Source organism: Periplaneta americana, chromosome 3 (assembly GCF_040183065.1).
Source record: "Periplaneta americana isolate PAMFEO1 chromosome 3, P.americana_PAMFEO1_priV1, whole genome shotgun sequence".
NCBI lineage: Eukaryota > Metazoa > Arthropoda > Insecta > Blattodea > Blattidae > Periplaneta > Periplaneta americana.
The window spans coordinates 169,906,940-169,930,799 of NC_091119.1; the positions used below are offsets into that span (position 1 = coordinate 169,906,940).

At 37.5% G+C, this 23,860-nt stretch overlaps 1 protein-coding gene across 1 annotated transcript in view; it reads left to right on the forward strand.

Moving 5' to 3' along the window:
- Positions 1-23,860, forward strand: part of LOC138696836 (uncharacterized) — a 670,411-nt gene that overhangs the window by 506,826 nt on the left and 139,725 nt on the right. The window lies entirely within an intron of this gene.

Sequence of the window (23,860 nt, forward strand, 5' to 3'; positions counted from 1 at the left end):
ATTTTTCATGATTATTTCATAACAGTGTCCCCTTAAAAACCATTAAATGAAGTGTAAATAAAATAATATTTGAGAAACAAATTTCATTAACTACATATATACATTCATTATTACGTGTAAATACTTTGTGTGTGTGTAATGGAGAGGTGAAACTAAGACTAAAACGTTCTATACAACCTTTTCTCAAAACCTTTAATTCCAGAGTTAACGCCATTTTGCGTGGAACTTCCGCTCCCAAACAAAGAAAGGATAACACACCAAATGCAAACTAATTATCACTTTCATACAGTGCATTTGGACTTCAATACAAAAACAACCAAAGTCAATAAACCCATATCCTCGGTAGTCCACTTATGCACGTTTTGTGAACTAGAACCAAAAACAGTAAAGAATGTAAAGCAATTTCTTCTAGACTTTACACATTTGCACAATTCTTAGTGTAATGCATGTTCAAAGTGCTATCCCTCAACTTGAAGACATACCTGTGCTCGTCCCCTTAGTGATCTCTGAACGTTACATAGCCCGTTCAACTCATTACGAACAATTCCACACGCATGTTCCATTCACTGTTGTTGTATTTCTACGTTAGGTACATCAGAGGCATACACTAGCGACTTCAGGCGGCCCCGAAGGTAGAAGTCCAGAGGGCTCATGTCCGGTGATCTGGCTGGCCAAGGAGTTAGCCCTGCGCGGCCTATCCATTGTTCTGGATACGCAGCATTGAGATACGTTGCGGCAATAATGCGCAGGAGCACCATCGTGCATAAACCATAAGTTCATTCGCGTTGCAAGAGGGATATCATGTAGCAGACCATGCAATTCGCGTTCCAAGAATGCGCGGTAGATTTCCCCATTCAATCGCGGAGGTAGAACTCGAGGTCCGAGTAACTGTTTCCCCACAATACCACACCAAATGTGTGGGAGAACAGTAATGCCTATGCAGTTACTACGACGTAGGTGTCATCTACTAAAACTCTGGAATTAAAGGTTTTGAGAAAAAGTTGTATAAAACGTTTTAGTCTTATAATGAAAAATTTTCAAGTTCAATCTATAAGAGTTATCTATTTTGCAAATGTTTATTTGCTACAACATTGTATATAGAATATTAACGTTTTCGCCTTTTCGGTATCATCAGATATTGTTAAGAAACACGTAATCTAAACCTTGAACAAATTAAAAAATGTACATTGTAATATGCATGACAAATAGATTTTCATGAGTTTTATGTAGTATGTCTTATAAGTAAAAAGGTTTACATAGAAAAAGATTTCCAGGAAATATAAATTTGGAAGGTCGATATGATTGCAGATACATATAACTAATGTTACAAAACACATATGCAATGATTAAAATGACAAGCATATTATATTATATCTTGCATTAAATTATTAACAAAATACGAATGTCAGCAATAATTAATATTGGTGGAAAGGACTTAATTGTTGAATTTTATAATTGATTATGAGTAGAATGGTGATGTAATGTCAATATGTTTAAAAGACAATTTATGAAATCAATAATAGATGATTAATGAAATTAATAATAAATAATGATAGAATTCGATAAAATTTTTTGTGTCGTATATTGTCATGCTGTTACATTTGATCCTTAGTAGTTGTTTAGCAATACATTTGGCTGTTCTTCATTCATCAATCTTGAATCAGTAAAATACATGTTTCAATGCTTTATCTAAGAAATATATGACTAATAAATTTTAAAGTGAATTTGTTCAAAGTTTAGATTACGTGTTTCTTAACAATACCTGATGATGCCGAAAAGGCGAAAACGTTAATATTCTATATACAATGTTGTAGCAAATAAACATTTGCAAAATAGATAAATCGTATAGATTGAACTTGAAAATTGTTCATTATATATCATTAGATTTATATGAAGACAAAATTAATTGTAAAATAGTTTTTGTCTTAGTTTCTCCTCTACAATACACACACAAAGTATTTACACGTATTAATGAATCACTCTGTATTATTGTTGATGGATAAATGGAAAAGAAAATGATCTAGATTATAACATTGAACCTTGTCATTCTGTATTCTGAAGGAAACCTGGTTACTGTAAATCACAGTTTCAGAGGACGATACGTGGCAAATTTCCTTACGCGACCGTATGAAATGTCCTAGTTACATAAAGCTTTTAAACTCCAGAGCAAAAACTGGATCAGACAACAGAGTTACAAAATAATTTCTTAGAAACGAGTAAGGAATAAGTTTAAACTTCCAGAATTCCTTTAAGCCATTGAAATGGAAGAATATTTGCATAATAATCTGAGAACCGTCAACAATCTGACAGGAGTATAAAGACTTGCATTCAGCCTCGCGATCCGGTTGACAGAACATCCATTATGTCTGATTTTAGCATGCAGAGCCATACTTGGCCCGTGCGATGGTTCTCTTCGGACTTTCCCTCCCAAAATCCTCCCACATATCTCCTCTACCTTCTGGATTAAGGGGGAACACACACGTACAAGTGATTTCATTAGCCATTGTCGTTTTCCACCGGTCGCAGGGGTTACGCTTTTGTGTCCGTTCCAAATGCAACGTCGATATCGACTCCACCCCACCACACCCCCACCCACTCTACCCCACACCACATCGCACCACCTCCCAACCCTCAGACGTCTTATCTGATGTTTCCAGACTTGTAGGAATATCATATTTTTAGGTGTAGTTTTGACTGGGATGTTCTAGTTTGTTGTTGAGATTAGATCTGCGCAGCAATATCTTGTTCGTGTTCTACAACAATTCACTGCTTGTTTGTAAGATCCAGATTTGGTCACGAAATTCCATAAAAAGCACAAACATGATTTTAAACCATGTTAGTAATGCATTCTGAGTGTGTTCCGCATTTTGCTTGTATCTAGCTTAGTACTACATGACTGTGACTGCAAATGCAGGACGTTGTAAATTGAACACAATAAAACCTATTTCTTAAAGCAGTGATGTGAAAGAGAGATTTGTTTTTCAAAGAAGTAAATCCGATTTTTGATCTTCAATTTAAATTCTAAATTACACAAGTTTTGATGACAGTAGAAACTTAACTTTAATATCGTAGTTACACAAGCACACGAATTCATCATAAACTAGAACACGAACATCATAATACACTACAACACGATGATGATAATCATAAACTAGAACACGATTATCATCATAATCTGCAATACGAACATCATCATAAACCAGAACACGAACATCATTATAAACCAGAACGTAGACATAGTCATAAATAGGGCACGAAGATCATCATAAACCAGAACAAGAACATTATTTTAATAGAACAATAACATCATTGAGAACTAGAACACAAACATCATAAACTACAACACCAACAGCACCATAAATTAGAACACGAACATTATGGTAAACTGGAACATGAACAATAACGTAAATTGGAACACGAATATCATTGTGGCCACAGACATAGCTACGGATCCGGAGTTTCCCTCGGGCGTGGGTTCAATTCCCTCTTGGGCTGATTACCTGGTTGGATTTTTTCCGAGATTTTCTCAACCTAAAGCGAATGTCAGATAATCTATGGCAAATACTCAGCTTCGTCTTGCTATCAATAGTTCCAAGTTGATACAGCGTCATTAAATGACAAATAAAAACATCATCGTGAACTGGAACACAAACATCATTGTAAACTAGAACATGAACATCATCGTAAACTAGAACACGAACATCATCGCAACTAGAACACGAATATCATCTTAAACGAGAACACGAACATCATCTTAAACGAGAACACGAACATCATCGTAAACGAGAACACAAACATCATCGTAAACTAGAACACGAACATCATCGTAAACTAGAACACGAACATCATCTTAAACGAGAACATGAACATAATCGTAAACTAGAACACGAACATCATCGTAAACTAGAACACGAACATCATCTTAAACGAGAACACGAACATCATCTTAAACGAGAACACGAACATCATCGTAAACGAGAACACAAACATCATCGTAAACTAGAACAAGAACATCATCGTAAACTAGAACACAAACATCATCTTAAACGAGAACATGAATATAATCGTAAACTAGAACACGAACATAATCTTAAACGAGAACATGAACATCATCGTAAACTAGAACACGAACATCATCTTAAACGAGAACATGAACATCATCGTAAACTAGAACACGAACATAGAACACAAACATCATCGTAAACGAACGTCGTCATAAACTGGAACTCGAACATCTTCGTAAATTAGAACACGAATATAATCGTGAACTATAACACGAATGTCAACGTAAACTAGAGCACGAACATCATCGTAAACTAAAACACGAACATCATCGTAAACTAGAACAAGAACATCATCATAAACTAGAACAAAATCATCGTCGTAAACTAGAGCACAAACATAATCTTAAAGTAGAACATGAGCACCATCATGAAGCAGAAGACGAATATCATCATACAGTACAACATGAACATCACCATCAATTAGAACATTAAGTCACTACGGTATCTTTAATTACAACACTGAAATCATAATAAGTTACAACACTGACAATATCAACTGCAACACTAACATCATTAAGAATTGTAACAGTAAAATTTTCAACTGAAACCATATCTTGCTTGTCGGAGTAAAAGAACTAAATCTTAACATCTTCATAAATATTATCAACCACAATAGAATTTCCACCAGGACCAAATCACCAAAATATGGACACGTCGTGATCATCATCATCATCATCATCATCATCATCATCATCATCATCATCATCATCATTTTTGACATCGACATCTTCATCAAAATTCGTCACATTTGAGACAATTCTGATGTGTCCATTGCCTTTTATATCGTTCAGTAGTCGTTTTGTCTCTTTGATCGACACTTAACTTACATGACAACCGATCGAGAGAGAAGGCATTGTGACAAATTGTGAAATGAGCAGAGAATAACAATTCCTAGCTGATGACGACAGGTAATCGGCTCTTAATATGTATGTCGTTTTCATCACACATTAAACCGATCGTTATATCCCTTTCAGAAGCATTCCATTATAAAAACTTAACTACAAAAGGCTATGAGAGACTATTACCGATAATAATGGGAGAGTTCTCCAACATTAGGCAGGCATAATGCCTTACAATGGAGCCCCACCTCCTCTCTTGTAATCCATTCCAATTCATAATGCAGCGCGACGCTATTAGGTCCAATACAGAGCTTTATGAACCTGCAGCTTCATTATAATGGCCTCCAAGTCTCGCGACGAATAAATAATGTCGCAGATCATAATGAATAGCTTTTATCGCGAGTGCTTTAAGAAGGCAATTTGTAAACCACTTGTTGCCTCGCTGTGCTTAAATGGTCCGAGGAAAAATTGCGGAAAGAAACCAGACTGCTCCAACAAATCTTTTCGGAGTTAGAAATTAGTATGGAGAAATTCCGTCTTACAACGTGGTAGCTATTTCGTTGTACATCAGCCCATATGCCGTTGTTTATAATGTTCAGTAAGTGGAGAAGTGACCACTTAAGTGCTTAGGACTGAGTAATGTGAGCATATGTTTTCATCATCATTTTCGTAGTCATGATAATCATGGTTGTCAACATAACATCGTTTTGACTATGGAAAAAATGTTGTGATCATCGATGAAGTTTTGTAATGATGGTGGACAAAGTATACTGGGTGTTCATTTCAAAGTGTGTTATGACGTCACTGTTGTGAGTCAAGGATTTGAAGCGAGTTTCAGCTTTTATGTCAGAGAAGTTTCCTATTATGCAGGGCGTTCAATCTGAACTTGAGAACGTGTAGGGTATAACTTGAACGTCGTAACAACATATGGCAGTCTGTACGGTCTGTGTGCTACCATAACCTCTTTCGAACGTGTTTTGCGCGGACAAATCGTACGCAGGTATTTGTTATCATCGGTAACGGCAACATTTCACAACACAAATCAAATGCTCCGTGTCCATGTTGACTGTCGAAGTTAATGTGAACAAATACGTAAGTAATCGTCTTAACCCTCTCCCCATAAAGAAAAAAAAATCACCTCAGTACGTGTTTCCAAACAGTTCACGTTCCTGCCACTACTGGCGTTACTGTACGTATCGGTAAGTACTCTTTGGAATGAACGCCGTACTTGCCAGGCAACTTCTCTGGCACATAGGTAATACCCCTCTGCGGAAGTGTAGGAAGATTGAATTGTCTAGGATCATCATCTAGCCACATGACGGCATACAGCGAGCCATGACACACTTTGAACTGAACGCGCAGTAGTGATTCTAGCCGACAAAACACCGTGATGTTGTTGACCATCATTAAAACGTCGATGATCAACGATAAAATATCCTGATGGCCATCGATAAAACATCGTGATAATAATCTACAAAATATCGTGATGATCGATGAAGGAACATCGTGATAATAGATAATAAAACATCTTGATGATTGATAACTAAGGTCGTGACATCGGTATATTTGAATTAGTTTGAGGTCGATTGAAGGTGAACACAAGACGCCGAACGTCTTTCAAGTACAGGCAGCGGAAGCGAATTTGACACACGCCTAAGCAAGCACGTTCCGTGTTTTGTATACGATTATTGCGTATTATAAAATCAAGACAATACAATCATTTTATATAAGGGTAAAATGAGTCATACAGATGTTTGACGGAAACGATGCAGCTTCCATAAATAATGCCCAAACTCTTCTTGGTGATCCAAATATTAAAAAACAGTGTGAATATGTCATATAATTTTGAATTTATCCCGTGTACAATCAAATGTTTAAAAAAGACTGGTCTGAAATTGGTAAAGCAAATTTCGATAGTAAATAATCTCATCACAAAAGTGAATAATCTGCAAAATGATTATAAGCAAAAAGATGTGTGCGAAATTGAACACAGTAATACAAAAAAAACGGTGGTTTCAATTCATTATGCAAAATTGCAAGAGTTTTGTCAGATGACAAGTGCGATTGTTATAAACTTATTATAAACTTAATGTAGAAATGAAATTGATGATGTGAAATATTTCACGTTCCAGCCGATGATGAACGCAGTTTTTCCGCATACAAGGTCATTTTCATTTGAAACTTTGAAAATGAATGTTATTGTTTATTGCAGCAGGAACCGAAACCAGGCAAACAACAAGCAAGAAAAGTAAGTTACGGAATAGATGTGATAAATAAATTAATGTAACAGTTAAATATAGGGAAAGCAAAATTTTATGCCATATATGTTTTCGGAATTCTAAAACTATAATGCAAAACTCTAAATATTAAAAACAAACATCCTTTCAGACTTATGTTTTATCACTAATCTGACAATTTAAGTATGATTTCCAACAATTATTCTCAACCGCACCAGTATTTTAGACCTTTCCGATATTAACCCTTATATACAATGATTGTATTGTCTTGATTTTATAATACGCAATAATCGTATACAAAACACGGAACGTGCTTGCTTAGGCGTGTGTCAAATTCGCTTCCGCTGCCTGTACTTGAAACGCCGACTACATTCTGTCCGGCGTTGTATGTTCACCTTCAATCCAATACAAATATATCGATGTCACGGCCCTATTGATAACTAATGATGAAACCTCTCCTTCCATGGACACGAGATTGCCTACACATCAACCATACAGTGTGTGTATCTCTGAACTCTGCACAGTGGTCAGATGTAAACAAGAGCAGGTTTCAGACATACATACAAAGTATAGCATACTTCGGTGGAACATAGACGTTGCGCACTACCTGTTCGAAACATTTGCAGTGAAATATAACCAATGTAAAGTTGATATTCTTGGTAATCCTCTACGGAGTGTACAATTCAAGTAAAGGCTGTCCAATAACAGCAGTTATACTGTGTCGATGATACAGTTACGTTACATTGCTCTATTACTTAATGCAAGGCTAACATTTTAACCTTCAATAAATAATTATTCAAGTCTGTTCCACAGGGAGCTTACCCTGAAAGCTAGATTTGCATAATATATACGTCACTGTAGGTACACAGAGTTTGTGTGCACTCAAAGTTGGGTTTCTGGAGCCTTGTCAGCCCACTTGAGTTGTGTGGATATAAAAGGAAAAATTGGGATGGTTCGAATGTAATTCCTGGGTAGCTCAATCGGTAGAGCATTCGTACGCTAAGCAAAGGGTCCTGGGATCGATACCCTTCTCCGGAACAATTTTTCCCCCTGAAATTATTCAAGTCTACTTCACAGGGAGCTTTACCTGAAAGCCATATTTGCATAGTTTTAACCTTCAGTTACTCGCTTTTGTAGCATGACACCTTTATCTATTCAACCCTTCAATTACTTATCAATTTAAAAATTGAAAATAAAAAAAAAATGAATGTATTAACTTTTTCTTCTTCATCAGGCTCTACAATTCTCAGATGAAAGTTTTGGCCTTCTCAACAACTTTCTTCCATTCCTTACTGCTTCCAATTATCTTTGTCCAGTTTTCCATCTTCATCAATTTCAAATCATTCAGGATATCATCCTCTCTTCTAATTTTTGGTCTACCCTGCTTTCTGTTAATTATTGGTTTCCATTTGTATATTTGTTTGACCAGTCTATTATTCTCCATTCTATTTATATGACCAAACCATCCTAATCTTAGCGATTTTATATGATTTATTATGTTCCTATTCTTTATCAGCTCATTCAGTTCACTGTTACATTTAATTCTCCATGCACCATCATTCATTTTAGTTGGACCAACAATTTTCCTTAGTAATTGCTCTTTCAGAAATTAGCAGGCTGTGTTTTATGGAGTTTTTAAAGACCCATTTTTCGCTGGCATAAGTTACTACAGGTCTTATTGTAGTACAGTATAGCTTAAATTTGGACTGTTTAGATATCAATTTACTTCTAAATAACTGCAGGTTGGCATAGTATGCTTTGTTTCCTATTACAATTCTTTCTCTTATTTCTTCCTCAATGGTGTTGTTGCTATTAACAGTTGATCTAAGATATTTAAAACTTGGTAGTTGTTGAATCGGAATGTATTAACTATATTAATGAATTCTCCAAATTATACATCTTAACACAAACATCACAATTTTTGACATAAAAATTTAACTTTACTTCTTAGGTATCTGTCAGATATTTTTCGCCGAAGACCCTACTGTTTGCGCGCCAGTTCTGAAACCGCGCCGTATGAGGAAGTGGGGAGCGGGGATACGTGCCTGATCAAGTATAATACAGCCTGTCGGGTTACACCCCGCATTCCTGCCACGGTTTCAGAGCTGGCGTTCAGACAGTACGTTCCCTATCTCAAATTGCTTGCCAGATCATATCTTCGGTTGAATTCTGAAACATACTGTTTAACTGTAATGGAGCCGCAAGTGTGGACATGTCCCTGGTAACTTTCCAATGTTGTACTGTAGTGCGTGATTCTGTATTATTAACTGTTTTCAAGCAAGAGAACAAAATACTCTGACCACAGCACACTGACGCTGAGACAGGCTTCTTTGCCGGAGGGCTTATCCGCATTGTAAGTTGGCTGTGCCACTTGGGGTGTATCGGGGTTTGCTTAATGGATTTTTATTTCATCCGACAGCATTTTCATAAAAGCACATTGTCCCTGCCATCCGCGAAGCGTGAGCGGAATTGGAAATCTCCGCAGGCTGCACAAGTGTTGAGGAAGAGACCAGAATATTCTTTTCTTATTCATTTCCTTCTTTCTTTTGTCGTCGGGTTCCCGTTGTCTTCTTCGTCGCGTTTTGAAGCTGTTAAATTAACATTTGCTGCGGGCTTTTATCAACTGCAACGATACAATAAACTTTCACTTGTGGATTGTTGAAATACATCATGAACTTTGCCTCAGAAGTGATACGAAAACTTGACGGAAATTTTACTTCTACTTCTTTAAATAAATTCACAAATGAGGCCCTCAGTGGTATGCAGCACTGAACAGCGTTCTGTACGAATTAGATTGGACTTGTAACTAGAAGGGCAATGTCCAGACTGTAGTGACATGACTTTTGTTAAGTAATATTTCTCAGTAATTGCATTCACTCAGGTGAATGCCGTCGGCCTTTACTGTTATAGATTAAACGCGACTGCCGAGGAAACAGTGTGTACATTTCCACTGGATCGAGCGTGAGAATATTTATAGTACAGTAGAACCATGTTTATCCGTCACTCTATTAACCGATTGGTGGATTATCCGTCTGTCTTTCTCTCGCTTTTTTCTACAGAAATATATAAAGTGCTGTACATTGTATTAGCACGTTATTTTTTTCTACTGAGTGTTATTACAAGCCTCTTCTCTTACATAGTATGGTCTACTGTTCGAATTGTGGTACTGTATAACTACTGTATAAAATGTCTTCTACGGGTGTCAAAAGAAATCTTGTTGTGTTAAGCATCGAGGGAAATAAGTGTAAATAATTTAGTGGTTTGGGGAAAGAGAAACTGTGGTTCATCTCGCAACAGAATACGAGTTTGGAGTGTATAAAGTGTGTAAATCTACAACACGAGATCTTCACTTTCCACAGGCAATCATTACAAGGAGTTTTCTTGCCCTTCAAGCCCCGTCATTGACAATGAGACTTAAATTAGTAAACTTGCGATCCACTACCTAGCCTGTTAAATACAAGACCATAGAGGAATTTACCAAAGTGTATTATTCACGAAATTTACGAAAATATTTCAAGGTACGGATTATCCGATTTTTTCGATTAACAGTTCAGCTCACCCCCTTCATTACCACGGATAATAGAGGTTCTACTGTATAGAAAGAATGATAACACAATTTGAAGTGACGTTTACGTTAGAGCATTAGTATACAGCTGACTTCCATTCAATTCAGTTCAGTTTAGCAATACAGTACACATTGGAACAGCAATAGATTCTACTGCGGATGCGCTGTTATCATTTCGCTGCTTCCTGTTACACATAAAATGTGATATTTTTCGTTTACACCTTCAATAAAGACGTAGTGACATCTAAAGAAGGTACAGCATTCCGTGATTTCTACGAGAAAAGAAAATTCTGATGGATTAAAAGTATGAAAGACTTATATAGCGGTTCGGAAGATTTCAAATATTGTACCAGATTGAGCTCACAATGTTCTGAGTACTATTTGTTATATGTAGTTGGAGAAAATATATCTAAAAACACAAAACTATCTTTCAGAAAATTCACAAGCTGGAAGAAAAAGAAATTAAGGATGTTTTTGCTATCTTCTTAATGACGTAACACTATAATGTACCGTTGTAATATTTTATTTGGTAAATAATTGTATTGTATATATGTAAGCTTCCAACGTCCTTATTTCCCGATTTATCGTTAAAAGCTATTGGATTACAGGAAGAAGCAAGGCACTGTAGTCTTATGCAAACCAAAATATTTCTACCTGAGTCAGTCCCTCTTTCAGATGTTTATGCATTTTCGATTTTGCTTTTCACGAAAGAACTGCACTTAAGCTTATGGATTTTTCTGTTCACTCCTATTTTATGGGGACTTACTAGGCAAGTCGTTATAAATTTGCTGATATTCAAACTGGGGCTTTACACAAAGTTACGTCCATAATTTATTTTGATATAACTTTACGTTCACACCTGTGGAGTAACGGTCAGCGCGTCTGGCTGCGAAACCAGGTGGCCCGGGTTCGAATCCCGGTCGGGGCAAGTTACCTGGTTGAGGTTTTTTCCGGGGTTTTCCCTCAACCCAATGTGAGCGAATGCTGGGTAACTTTCGGTGCTGGACCCCGGACTCATTTCACCGGCATTATCACCTTCATATCATTCAGACGCTAAATAACCTAGATGTTGATACAGCGTCGTAAAATAACCCAATAACGATATAACTTTACAGCATTATAATGGATAAGTTAGGAATATTTCAAAGACTGTTGCATAACGTTTAGGTACTATTTCTTATTTATGATTTTTCTTCTCTTTTCTACGTCATCTTTCCCTTTATTTCTACGTTTTTGCCCCTTATTTATACGATATTGTCCTTCCTTTCTAATTTTTCTTGTCCATTAATTTATTCTACGTCATTTGGCCCCATATTTCTAACTTTTTCATATTCTTTTTATTCATTTTATCGTCATTTCTTTTTGAGTCTTTTTCGTTATATTTCTTTGTCTTTTAATTTTTTCGTTTTTGTTTTAATATCTTATTGTTGGCCCTCTTTCTTACTACGTGTTCGTGGCCTTCTTATTTTGCGTTTTTTTTCTTTCTTATTTCCGTACTTTATTTTCTTATACATATTCTTGTCCTTTACTTCTACAGCTTCCTTTACGTTACTACTGCGTCTTCTTTCTCTTTATTTGCACTTTTTTTCCTTTATTTCTACGTCTTACTTTCCTTTATTTCTGCGTCTTCTTTTCCTTTATTTCTAGCCTTCTTTTCCTTTATTTCTATGCCTTCTTTTCATTTATTTCTATCATTTTCTTTATTTCTACGTCTACTTTTCCTTTATTTCTACGCCATCTTTTCCTTTATTTCTGCGTCTTCTTTTCCTTTGTTTCTACGTCTTCTTTTCCTTTATCTCTATATCTAATTTTCCTTTATTTCTGCGTCTTCTTTTCCTTTATTTCGACATCTTCTTTTCCTTTATTTCTACGCCTTCTTTTTCTTTATTTCTGCGTCTTCTTTTCCTTTATTTCTACGCCTTCTTGTCCTTTATTCATACGTCTTCTTTTCCTTTATTCCTACGTCTTCTTTTCCTTTATTCCTACGTCTTCTTTTCCTTTATTCCTACGTCTTCTTTTCCTTTATTTCTACGTCTTCTTTTCCTTTATTTCTACGCCTTCTTTTTCTTTATTCCTACGTCTCATTTTCCTTTATTTCTATGCCTTCTTTTCCTTTATTTCTATGCCTTCTTTTCCTTTATTTCTACCATTTTCTTTATTTCTAAGTCTACTTTTCCTTTATTTCTACGCCATCTTTTCCTTTAATTCTACGCCTTCTTTTCCTTTATTTCTACGCCTTCTTTTTCTTTATTCCTACGTCTCATTTTCCTTCATTTCTACGCCTTCTATTCCTTTATTTCTACGCCTTCTTGTCCTTTATTCCTACGTCTTCTTTTCCTTTATTCCTACGTCTTCTTTTCCTTTATTTCTACATCTAAGTTTCCTTTATTTCTGCGTCTTCTTTTCCTTTATTCCTACGTCTTCCTTTCCTTTATTTCTACGCCTTCTTTTTCTTTATTCCTACGTCTCATTTTCCTTTATTTATACGTCTACCTTTCCTTTATTTCTACGCCTTCTTTTCCTTTATTTCTGCGTCTTCTTTTCCTTTATTTCTACGTCTTCATTTCCTTTACTTCTACATCTAATATTCCTTTATTTCTACGTATTCTTTTCCTTTATTTCTACGCCTTCTTGTCCTTTAATCCTACGTCATCTTTTCCTTTATTCCTACGTATTCTTTTCCTTTATTTCTACGCCTTCTTTTCCTTTATTCCTACGTCTACTTTTCCTTTATTCCTACTCCTTCCTTTCCTTCATTTCTACGTCTTATTTCCCTTTATTCCTACATCTTCTTTGCCTTTATTTCTATTTCTTCTTTTCCTTTATTTCTACGTCTTCTTTTCCTTTATTTCTACGTCTTCTTTTCCATTATTCCTAGTTCTTCCTTCCTTTATTTCTACGTCTTTTTTATTTTATTTCTGCTTCTTCTGTTTCCTTTATTTCTGCGTTTTCTTTTCCTTTATTTGTACGTTTTCTTTTACTTTACTTCTGCATCTTCTTTGCCTTTATTTCTACGTCTTTCCCTTTATTTCTACGTACTCTTTTTCTTTTCTTCTGCGTCTTGCTTTCTTTATTCTTACGGACGTATTGCTATTCTTCAGGTCTTCTTATCTCTATGCTTCCTCCGGCAATCTTGTACTTTATTTCTACATCTTCCTGTGCCTTATTTCTGCGCCTTCTAATACTACTCCTCTTTCCTGCGTCTTCTTGTTTCACCCTCTTTTCTTTACGTCTTTTCTTCTTCCTTCTATCCATCTGTCCTCTTCCTTCCCTTTCTACGTCTTCTTGTCCTCTTTCTTATTTTCCTTCTTTTTATCTAATTTCACCTTCTCCTCCTCCTCGTCCTCTTTTTTTCTATCACTAGTTCTACTTATTATTTTCTTTATATGTTCATTTGTTTATCTATCATTTCCTCTCCTCTCTCTCTCTCTCTCTCCTCGTCTTTGCTTTCCTCCACATATTCAAAGGTTGGCAGCACTGAAGCACAGAAGTAGCATTATTCGGACTGGAATTAGCACCATGATAATCCGATTCCCTAGCGATGTGTGGGTCATTCTTACAATGCAGAGCGGCGGCCCATTATGAGGCTCATGTCAACACGCGCACAAGAAACAAAGCTTCTACCTGATTAACCCTGAGATGCCATAATGCGGCGCAGAGTCAACAGAGGGCATCGCCGGAGGTCTCGACGCCACATTAGCATTGTGCTGCGTCAACATCGGCGGGGATGTCTTCCACATGTGGAATGAGCTGTATATGCTCAGTATGCCAAACCGATCAATTGTCTTGTTTATCCCGCTCTGTTTGTTTACATTGAAACTGCGCCCTTTGCTAATTCGATACTGACCAATTATACGCATCACATTATGAATAAGTTTGTCAGAAACCCTTAGAGCTATTTGGGTAACACATATCAATTACGGCAGTCTTCATTGACTGTGGGAGGATGCGGACTACAAAGTCTCTATTTTGACAACTATCCTTCCCACGAAGAATTGGTCCGCAGCTAAAATTTATCACTCCATTTCGTTCACGTATTTTCTGTCGGTTATTTAAACACGCTACGTCAGCTACTGTAGGCTAACGTTACGTTAATAACATTTATCAGAATATAATTAATTATTTATTCCGTCTTATGGCTTAAGCATTGATTACATATGAAAGAAAAACACTGATGTGTTGTATCTTATTTAGTCTTAATAATAACGTTTTCGCCCTTTGTAGGGCATCTTAAAGTACGAGATATGACAGATATCATCTAAAATCAATTACAAAAACTTTGCTTTACATTTGGAAATGACATAACTAGAATAAAAATATGACATAGTGACAATAATAATCATACCAAACAAAATTAAAAGATCATGTCAAATATTAAAAACAAAGTTTGCATAGCTGTGAAGTAATAGTGAATACGTGATGTTGGCATACAAAGTAGATCTCAATACATTGGTATCCTAAATATATTGTACTGTTGCCAATAACTTGTTGAAAGTGAATAGAGAAGCATACAGGGAGTAGAAATCAATGTGCTGATCATAGTAATATCAATAAATTACTAGAAATATAAGATTTCGCATGATTTTATAGGAGAGCACAGAACACTTAACAAGAATTTTACTCGCTCCATGAAATTAGTCATAGGCCTATTTGCTTTTACGACTCTACATTTAATAATATCAGTAATTTATTGATTTTACTATGATCAGTATATTGATTACTACTCTCTGTATGCTTCTCTATTTACTTTCGACAAGTTATTGGCAACAGTACAATATATTTAGGACGCCAATGTATTGAGATATCTACTTTGTATGCCAACATCACGTATTCAGTATTACTTCATAGCTATGCAAACTTACGTCGTTTTAACTTTGTTTTTAATATTTGACATGATCTTTTAATATTGTTTTGTATGATTATTATTGTCACTATGTCATATTTTTACTCTAGTTATGTCCTTTCCAAATGTAAAGCAAAGTACAGGGACATCATTTTATTTTTACTTCAATTTTTATTGTACCTGAGTTTTTGAATGTACTTCACTCCCACCCCTTCTACTAATGAAGTTCCAACTCCACACAGAACCAAGACCGCAGATAGTAAGCAGTACTGAGTTACTGAGTATAGTACGTTCCAGAAATATGTTCGCGTTTTCCAGTGACGAAAGAGCTTTCAATATTGAATCATATTTTCGCACAGGTACTGTCCGTTTGCCTACGACGCATCCCGATTTCCCCCACCTGCTTCTGCTCGCCCCTCTGTAAAAGCTGGGCTGTTTTAGCTCTTTTCTGAAAACATTAATTTCTGTTAGGAATTGGACGTTTACGTAATATTATACAGCTGTTTAATTTAACTTAAATAAAAGGGCCTCGTTAAGTAATTAACTGTCACGTGATTTCCTCCCTTTCTACAACCCTGCTGCATAACCACTTGGACGGACAGTAGATAGCATGTCTGAGTAATTTTATATTTTCGGGTCGGGCAGAAGTGATGATTAAATTTACAGTACGTAGAGTAGGTACAGAATTATTTCAACATGAGTTACTAGTACGAAGGACGAAACTGGTAATTGGAATTAGATGCAATAGTCTATAGTACGATAATATGCACAAAAGAACTGAAGCCTGTATCGAAATGAACGGCCACCATTTTCAAAATTGTGTTTAAATATTCATATTATGATTATTTTTCCATTTAACTTCTTTCTCTATATTGTACGCTAATGTGCTGTAGACAGTATAATATCATTGCATAATGAATACGTTCGCATGGATAACTCACTTCGTGAGTAAAAACACTTATTCTTAATACAGTACTGTACTTTGATTAAAGAAAAACCTAATGAAAATTATCAAACTCAAAATCGCGATATTTCCTAGTTTACGTAAATGGATGAACTACTTTTCTTCCTTCCTATACCTAGTAGAGTGATTTGTATTTTACGCCTGTACCAATGAACTCCAGTCGTGGAGGGGGGAGCAAGCGGTGTTTCCTTTTCTCTAAAGGTATAGACAGGTTAATATTAAAAATGTTAGTAAAAATAAAATGATGTCCCTGTATTTGTAATTGATTTTAGATGATATCTGTTATATCTCGTACCTGAAGATGCCCTACAAAGGGCGAAAACGTTATTATTAAGACTAAATAAGATGTCACACATCAGTGTTTTTCTTTTATATATAATCAATACTTAAGCCATAAGACTGAATAAATAATTAATTATATTTTGATACATGTTATTAACAAGAGGCTTAGCTGACTATTTCTCAACATGAATTGTAAATTAACGTTACGTTGTCTTTGATTGTCTGATAATTAATCACAGTAGCAGTCAGATATAAAGTCCGCCGGTTGAAATCATGTTTAGAGTGGACAATTTTGAAGGACTATGAAAGGAAGGTAAGTAAAGCCAAGACTTACGACAAGTAAAAGAAATTTGTCGCTGCTACAGGACTCCATGCAAAATTATTCCGCCATTTATTTATCACGTTGGATTTCGAAGCTGAATTACCTCTGCATTCCATAGCTTCGTTTATTGAAATACAAGGTATCTACACCAAAATATCATATTTTTATTTTTCTCCCAATACACTGCTCCGCCGATTTAGTAGAATGCGTTTGATTCCAAAGAAACCAGAAAATAGTACTACGTGGTCTGCTGTGACAAGAATGCAAGCCCCCGCATTACGTCGCAGAACTTTCACGCCTGTAAGTATTTTTGACAACTGATGCTGAAACTGATCAGGAAGAGGAAAAGGAATAGGTTGGGTCACTGTCCAAAAATATAAACTGCCTACTGAAGGATGCACTGTGGAAGGAATGGTGAACGGAAGAAGAGTTCTGTACGAAAGATGATACCAGATGATAGACCAGGCATGTCAATTGATCCCCACAGGAGCAAGCGCGAGCTTTAGAGCCCAGGAGAGCCTGAACGCTTTACAGCAGAAAGGAAAGAGACAGACGAAAGAGGTGGTATATGCCGCTTGGTCGAGCTATATTCAGGGATGGCCAGCACTGATTCAACAGATAAAGGGTAGAGAACTTATTAAAACTGTATCCATGGTAATTTTTAGATTTGCCTGAGAAGTATAAGTGCATTATAAGAATGTAAGTTTTAATTTTAATGCGCATTTTTCACAAGTTTGATTTTTTAATTCGAAAGAAATATTTTCTCAACTTTTCGTATAGAAAAGTGAAATTTTCAGGTATAGGTCTATTTATTTAGTAGCCTTACAGAATGTTTTCGTAAATCTAATATACCTTATATACGTATTACTGAAGATAGTGTATTGAAAATTTTGAAAATATTCGCATGGAAATTGTTTGTAAGGAAATGAATTAACAAAGCAACTACTGTTACATCATGAGCAAAAGATACGTGCCCATGTGTTGTAAAAATGTCAGCTCTATAACTTCAGCAGATTTCGAGAAAATAATTTAATATTCTGATGATAGGAAGCTGCTCACAAATATCAGCTTAAAAGCATAATGCGATAAGAGTTTTGTTATGTAATATTAGTTACACTTAAAACATATACAGTACCTAGGTAACTTTGCTTTGTACTGTAATATTATTTTGATTAGTTTATTGATTACGTTTGTAAGGCTAAAGATACCATCAATATAAATTCCAACTTATCATGTCATACTCAATCTCTTCATTTGGAATATCACTTTCTTTATGAATGATGTGTTTCATCCACTTAATACAGTATAATATTATACTACTATGGAATTTAAGTGAATATTCCTTCCTAACTCTCTATTATGTTATTAAGATTTAAAACACAAGTGCAATATTAAGAAATCAGTGTCAGTACTTTTGTTTTACAGACAATATAGATAATATTAAACAGAAAGAAGCCATATAAAAATTACGACATAAAATTTCACGCTAATCCAACAGGTTGCTTATTTATATACACAACCCTTCCTCTTTGCATACTTAGTGCTTGCTGCCCGCGCACGACGTAAAGGTCAGAAAAATGCGCTTGCTTTGACATCACTGTGATAGACGATATTAAGATGCAGGGTGAGTCAGGATAATAGGTACATGCTGTGAGGTGTGATAATATTGACGATTCTGAACAAAAAATTTTATATGAACATATGCGCTGTTCTTAACAGTATCTGACATTCAGCTGTTTGAAAATAATGAGCGCCAGTCTCATGTCCTTCATCAGCACCCACATGCGGACGCAACCAATCCGACATTAGGTTGTAGTAGGATCAATGAAATGTATCCTGGGCGTCGGATCTGTCGTGTTGGAGTAATTTCTTGGCCACCGAGTTCACCCGACCTTACTCAATTGGATTACTGTGTGTGGGGTCAACTTAACAGTGAAGTCTACAAGCGCAAAGCAGAAATAAGGGAGAAACTTCTCGCTCGCATTTTACATGTTTGTGCTCAAGTAAAGTAATGTCCGAATCATCACCGATCAGCTATCTACAAGAGCTGAAAAGTGCATTGAATTAGACGGTGGATTTTTTGAACATGTTCTGTAAAGAAAAGTGCACATTTAAACAGAATATAAGAAACAATGTTTTAATTTACTGTCACCTGCACTGTTCTCGTTTTTCATTGTTTCGATTACTTTTCTCCAAAACCATTAAGAACAAGGACATATGTTCATATAAACTTCTTTGTTCAAAATCGCCAATAATATTACTCCTCAAACCGTGTACCTTTCTTCCTGGCTCATCCTGTATATGGATCATATGCGGAGACTAAATGGAAGGCAGAAAATATAAAATATTGGGACATGTTGGGTTTGTAGTGGCAGAATACTACGTATGTATATGGGCTATTCCATCTCAAATCGACCGAAATATAGAGAAAATTGACCTTGCAATTTTTAAATACAATGAAACTTTTTCTGTCCGTAGACAACTGTGATATAATGCTTTGTGCAAAGTTTGAGACATCAGAACTTAATAGTGTTTAAATTAATAATATTTAAATGTGTCGTATTTTCATAAAATTAGCAACTTTAAACTGTTGTGGCTCCGAAAACCTTTCACCCAATGATCAAAATCATGGTTTATTTTGATGCTGAGAAATTAAAGTTTATTTTGACATGCAAACAATTTTTCTTACTTTTTATGGAAATGGAGAAATTTAGATTTTTCTTCATTAAGACGCCTTTGGCCGCGAAAAAATATTTTTAAAATACACATATGGTTAGATTCCGCATTTAAAGTACAAATAAACACATTTTTTATTGGCGGTACGTTGATAAGAAAGTATTGCAAATATCAAATAAAGAAAATAAATAGTACGCGCTTGAACTAACCAGCTGACTGTGAGACGGGAGGTAGTCGAGACAAGCAAGGCCAGGAGACAAACACGTGATGTGTCGTCTAGCAGTCATGGCTGGGCTAGCTTTATCATAAGTTTTCATAAACACAGGAGTAAAATGACGCCCAATGCTCGCTTATCTTCATCTCTCGGCCAGTGCGTGCGGTACTGCGCCGTTCAAGTCTAAGCGTGTGAAAATAATCTGTTTAATACCCTCGAAACTTATTGCCGAGCCACTAAGCAAACAATGCCGAATCCCTCTTAACAATGCAAGGTTTTTCCTCAATATTTTTTTTTACATTTTTACAAATGGCCAAAAAGCCTAAAAGCAATAAAATCATATTATCTGTCTCTCTGTGTACAATAAAAATAAGGATTACTTCTTAACATAACCTACCAAATGTCAGCTTAAAAATAAGCTCTTGTTCAATGTTCTGCAGTAAATGGTTCCAGAGTTCTGAGCGCTGAAAGAGGCTTGTTTTTATAAAATACGCTAAATTTGTCGCTCAATAATACGAAAACCGTTTGGCTTTCGATAGTATATTTTTGAAATGCACTCCCCTCAGTACCTTGTATAAGTAGGGAAAAAAATAGAGTATAAAATGCGATTTTTTTTACTGATCGATTTCATATGGAATAGCCCATATGCTAATACTTCCCATTATGACATGTTGTGACATTTGACTTCAACGTCACTGAATTATTTAGTGCAATCTTGAAGACTGAAAGAGAATGCGTAATGTGATGTTAGAATTTATAGCTGTGGATACGAAACTGAAGCGTGGGAGAGAGATTAGAGCCTGCAGTGTATGAGATCGGTTCAGGTGGGTCAGAGTGTATTGAGTCGTGGATTTAATAACGCGATCTCGCTTCATGTCAGAGGCGAGCAAGTTGACGGGTCTAGACATGTCCTCTCGGCGGCGCCGCTGAAGTTTATGACTTACGGTTCGCCTCCGGCAGTTAACATTCCTTGATGAACGTGGTTGACGTGAAGATGGGGTCCGATTACATCTTTTACTGCCCGCTACCAGTGCGCACAGATTCAGAATAATTTTCAATAATTCAGAATTTTTGTATGAAATTGATCGGATTCAGGAAACTTTTATTTGCAAATTCTGAAGACTACTTACAAATCATGGTCCGTAATTTAAATAAAAGAGCGTCAAAATTCAGTATGAATATTTCGGACACTGCTACTAGTGGTAGTGATAGGGGCGGGTAGTGGTAGTGGTAGTGGTGGCGGTAGTATTTTTTTACGCGGTTATTTAACGACACTATCAACTATATCAACTACAAGGTTATTTAGCGTCGATGGATCTGATAATAGCGATATATTTGGTGAGATGAGGCCGAGGATTCGCCATAGACTACCTGACATTTGCCTTACGGTTGAGGAAAACCTCGGAAAAAACCAAACCAGGTAATCAGCCCAAGCGGGAATCCAACCCGCGCCCGAGCGCAACTTCGGATCGGCAGGCAAGCGCCATAATCGACCGAGCTACGCCAGTGGCTACGCTAGTGTTAGTGGAAATGGTAGTCGTAGTTGCGGTAGTTGTGATAGTAATGGCGGCAGTGGTAGTGGTGATAATGGTAGTGGTAGTGGTGGTGGTATTGGTAGTGGTAGTTGCAGTAGTGGTAGTGGCGGTACTGGTAGTGGTAGTTGCGGTAGTGGCGGTAGTGCTAGTGGTGGTAGTGGCGGTACTGGTAGTGGTAGTTGCGGTAGTGGTGGTAGTGGTAGTTGCGGTAGTGGTGGTAGTGGTAGTGGGAGTTGCGGTAGTGGCGGTAGTGCTAGTGGCGGTACTGGTAGTGGTAGTTGCGGTAGTGGTGATAGTGGTAGTGGTAGTTGCGGTAGTGGTGGTAGTGGTAGTGGGAGTTGCGGTAGTGGCGGTAGTGCTAGTGGTGGTAGTGGTGGTAGTGGCGGTACTGGTAGTGGTAGTTGCGGTAGAGGTGATAGTGGTAGTGGTAGTTGCGGTAGTGGTGGTAGTGGTAGTGGGAGTTGCGGTAGTGGCGGTAGTGCTAGTGGTGGCAGTGGCGGTACTGGTAGTGGTAGTTGCGGTAGAGGTGATAGTGGTAGTGGGAGTTGCGGTAGTGGTGGTAGTGGTAGTGGGAGTTGCGGTAGTGGCGGTAGTGCTAGTGGTGGTAGTGGCGGTACTGGTAGTGGTAGTTGCGGTAGTGGTGATAGTGGTAGTGGTAGTTGCGGTAGTGGTGGTAGTGGTAGTGGGAGTTGCGGTAGTGGCGGTAGTGCTAGTGGTGGTAGTGGCGGTACTGGTAGTGGTAGTTGCGGTAGAGGTGATAGTGGTAGTGGGAGTTGCGGTAGTGTTGGTAGTGGTAGTGGGAGTTGCGGTAGTGGCGGTAGTGCTAGTGGTGGTAGTGGCGGTACTGGTAGTGGTAGTTGCGGTAGTGGTGATAGTGGTAGTGGTAGTTGCGGTAGTGGTGGTAGTGGTAGTGGGAGTTGCGGTAGTGGCGGTAGTGCTAGTGGTGGTAGTGGCGGTGCTGGTAGTGGTAGTTGCGGTAGAGGTGATAGTGGTAGTGGGAGTTGCGGTAGTGGTGGTAGTGGTAGTGGTAGTTGCGGTAGTGGCGGTAGTGCTAGTGGTGGTAGTGGTGGTACTGGTAGTGGTAGTTGCGGTAGTGGTGGTAGTGGTAGTGGTAGTGTTAGTTGCGGTAGTGGTGATAGTGGTAGTGGTAGTTGCGGTAGTGGCGGTAGTGCTAGTGGTGGTAGTGGCGGTACTGGTAGTGGTAGTTGCGGTAGTGGTGGTAGTGGTAGTGGTAGTTGCGGTAGTGGTGATAGTGGTAGTGGTAGTTGCGGTAGAATTAAATAGCATGAATATAATGGAGAAGAATTAGAATAGTATAAATCATCTTAAAGGTATTATCTATGGAATAGAAAATTATTCGGACGAATAATGGTAGTGGTAGTGGTGGTAGTAGTGGCGGTAGTGGTGATAGTGGTAGTGGTAGATGCGGTAGTGGTGGTATTGGTGGTAGTCGTGGCGGTAGTAATAGTGGTAGTTGCGGTAGTGATAGTGGTAGTGGTAATGGCGGTAGTGGTAGTGGAGGTAGTGGCAGTAGTGGTAGTGGTGTTAGTGGTAGTGGTAATTGCGGTAGTGATAGTGGAGGTAGTGGTGGTGGTAATGGTGGTAGTGGTAGTGGAGGCAGTGGCAGTACTGGTAGTGGTAGTGGTGTTAGTGGTAGTGGTAATTGCGGTAGTGATAGTGATAGTGGAGGTAGTGGTGGTGGTAGTGGTAATGGCGGTAGTGGTAGTGGAGGTAGTGGCAGTACTGGTAGTGGTAGTGATGTTAGTGGTAGTGGTAATTGCGGTAGTGATAGTGATAGTGGAGGTAGTGGTGGTGGTAATGGTGGTAGTGGTAGTGGCGGTAGTGGTAGTGGAGGTAGTGGCAGTACTGGTAGTGGTGTTAGTGGTAGTGGTAATTGCGGTAGTGATAGTGATAGTGGTGTTAGTGGTAGTGGTAATTGCGGTAGTGATAGTGATAGTGGAGGTAGTGGTGGTGGTAATGGCGGTAGTGGTAGTGGTAGTGGTAATAGTGGTATTGGTAGTGGCGGTTCTGGTAGTTTATTTATTTATTTATTTATTTATTTTGCTAATAATTGTAACATAAAATATAATATATAGAGAAAAACATTAGCTCGCCCCTGAAAGAGTAGTGGTAGTAGTAATAGTAGAAGTGGCTGTAATAGTAGTCGTAGTGGTGGTGACAGCGGTGGTGGCAGTAGTGACGTCAGTGGTAGTAGTAGTGGTGGTAGTGGTAGTGTTAATAGTACTGGCGGTAGTAGCAGCAGCAGCAGCAGCAGCGAGTGGCTAGGGGCGGGTTAGGGGCGACCCTTCAGCACCTCGG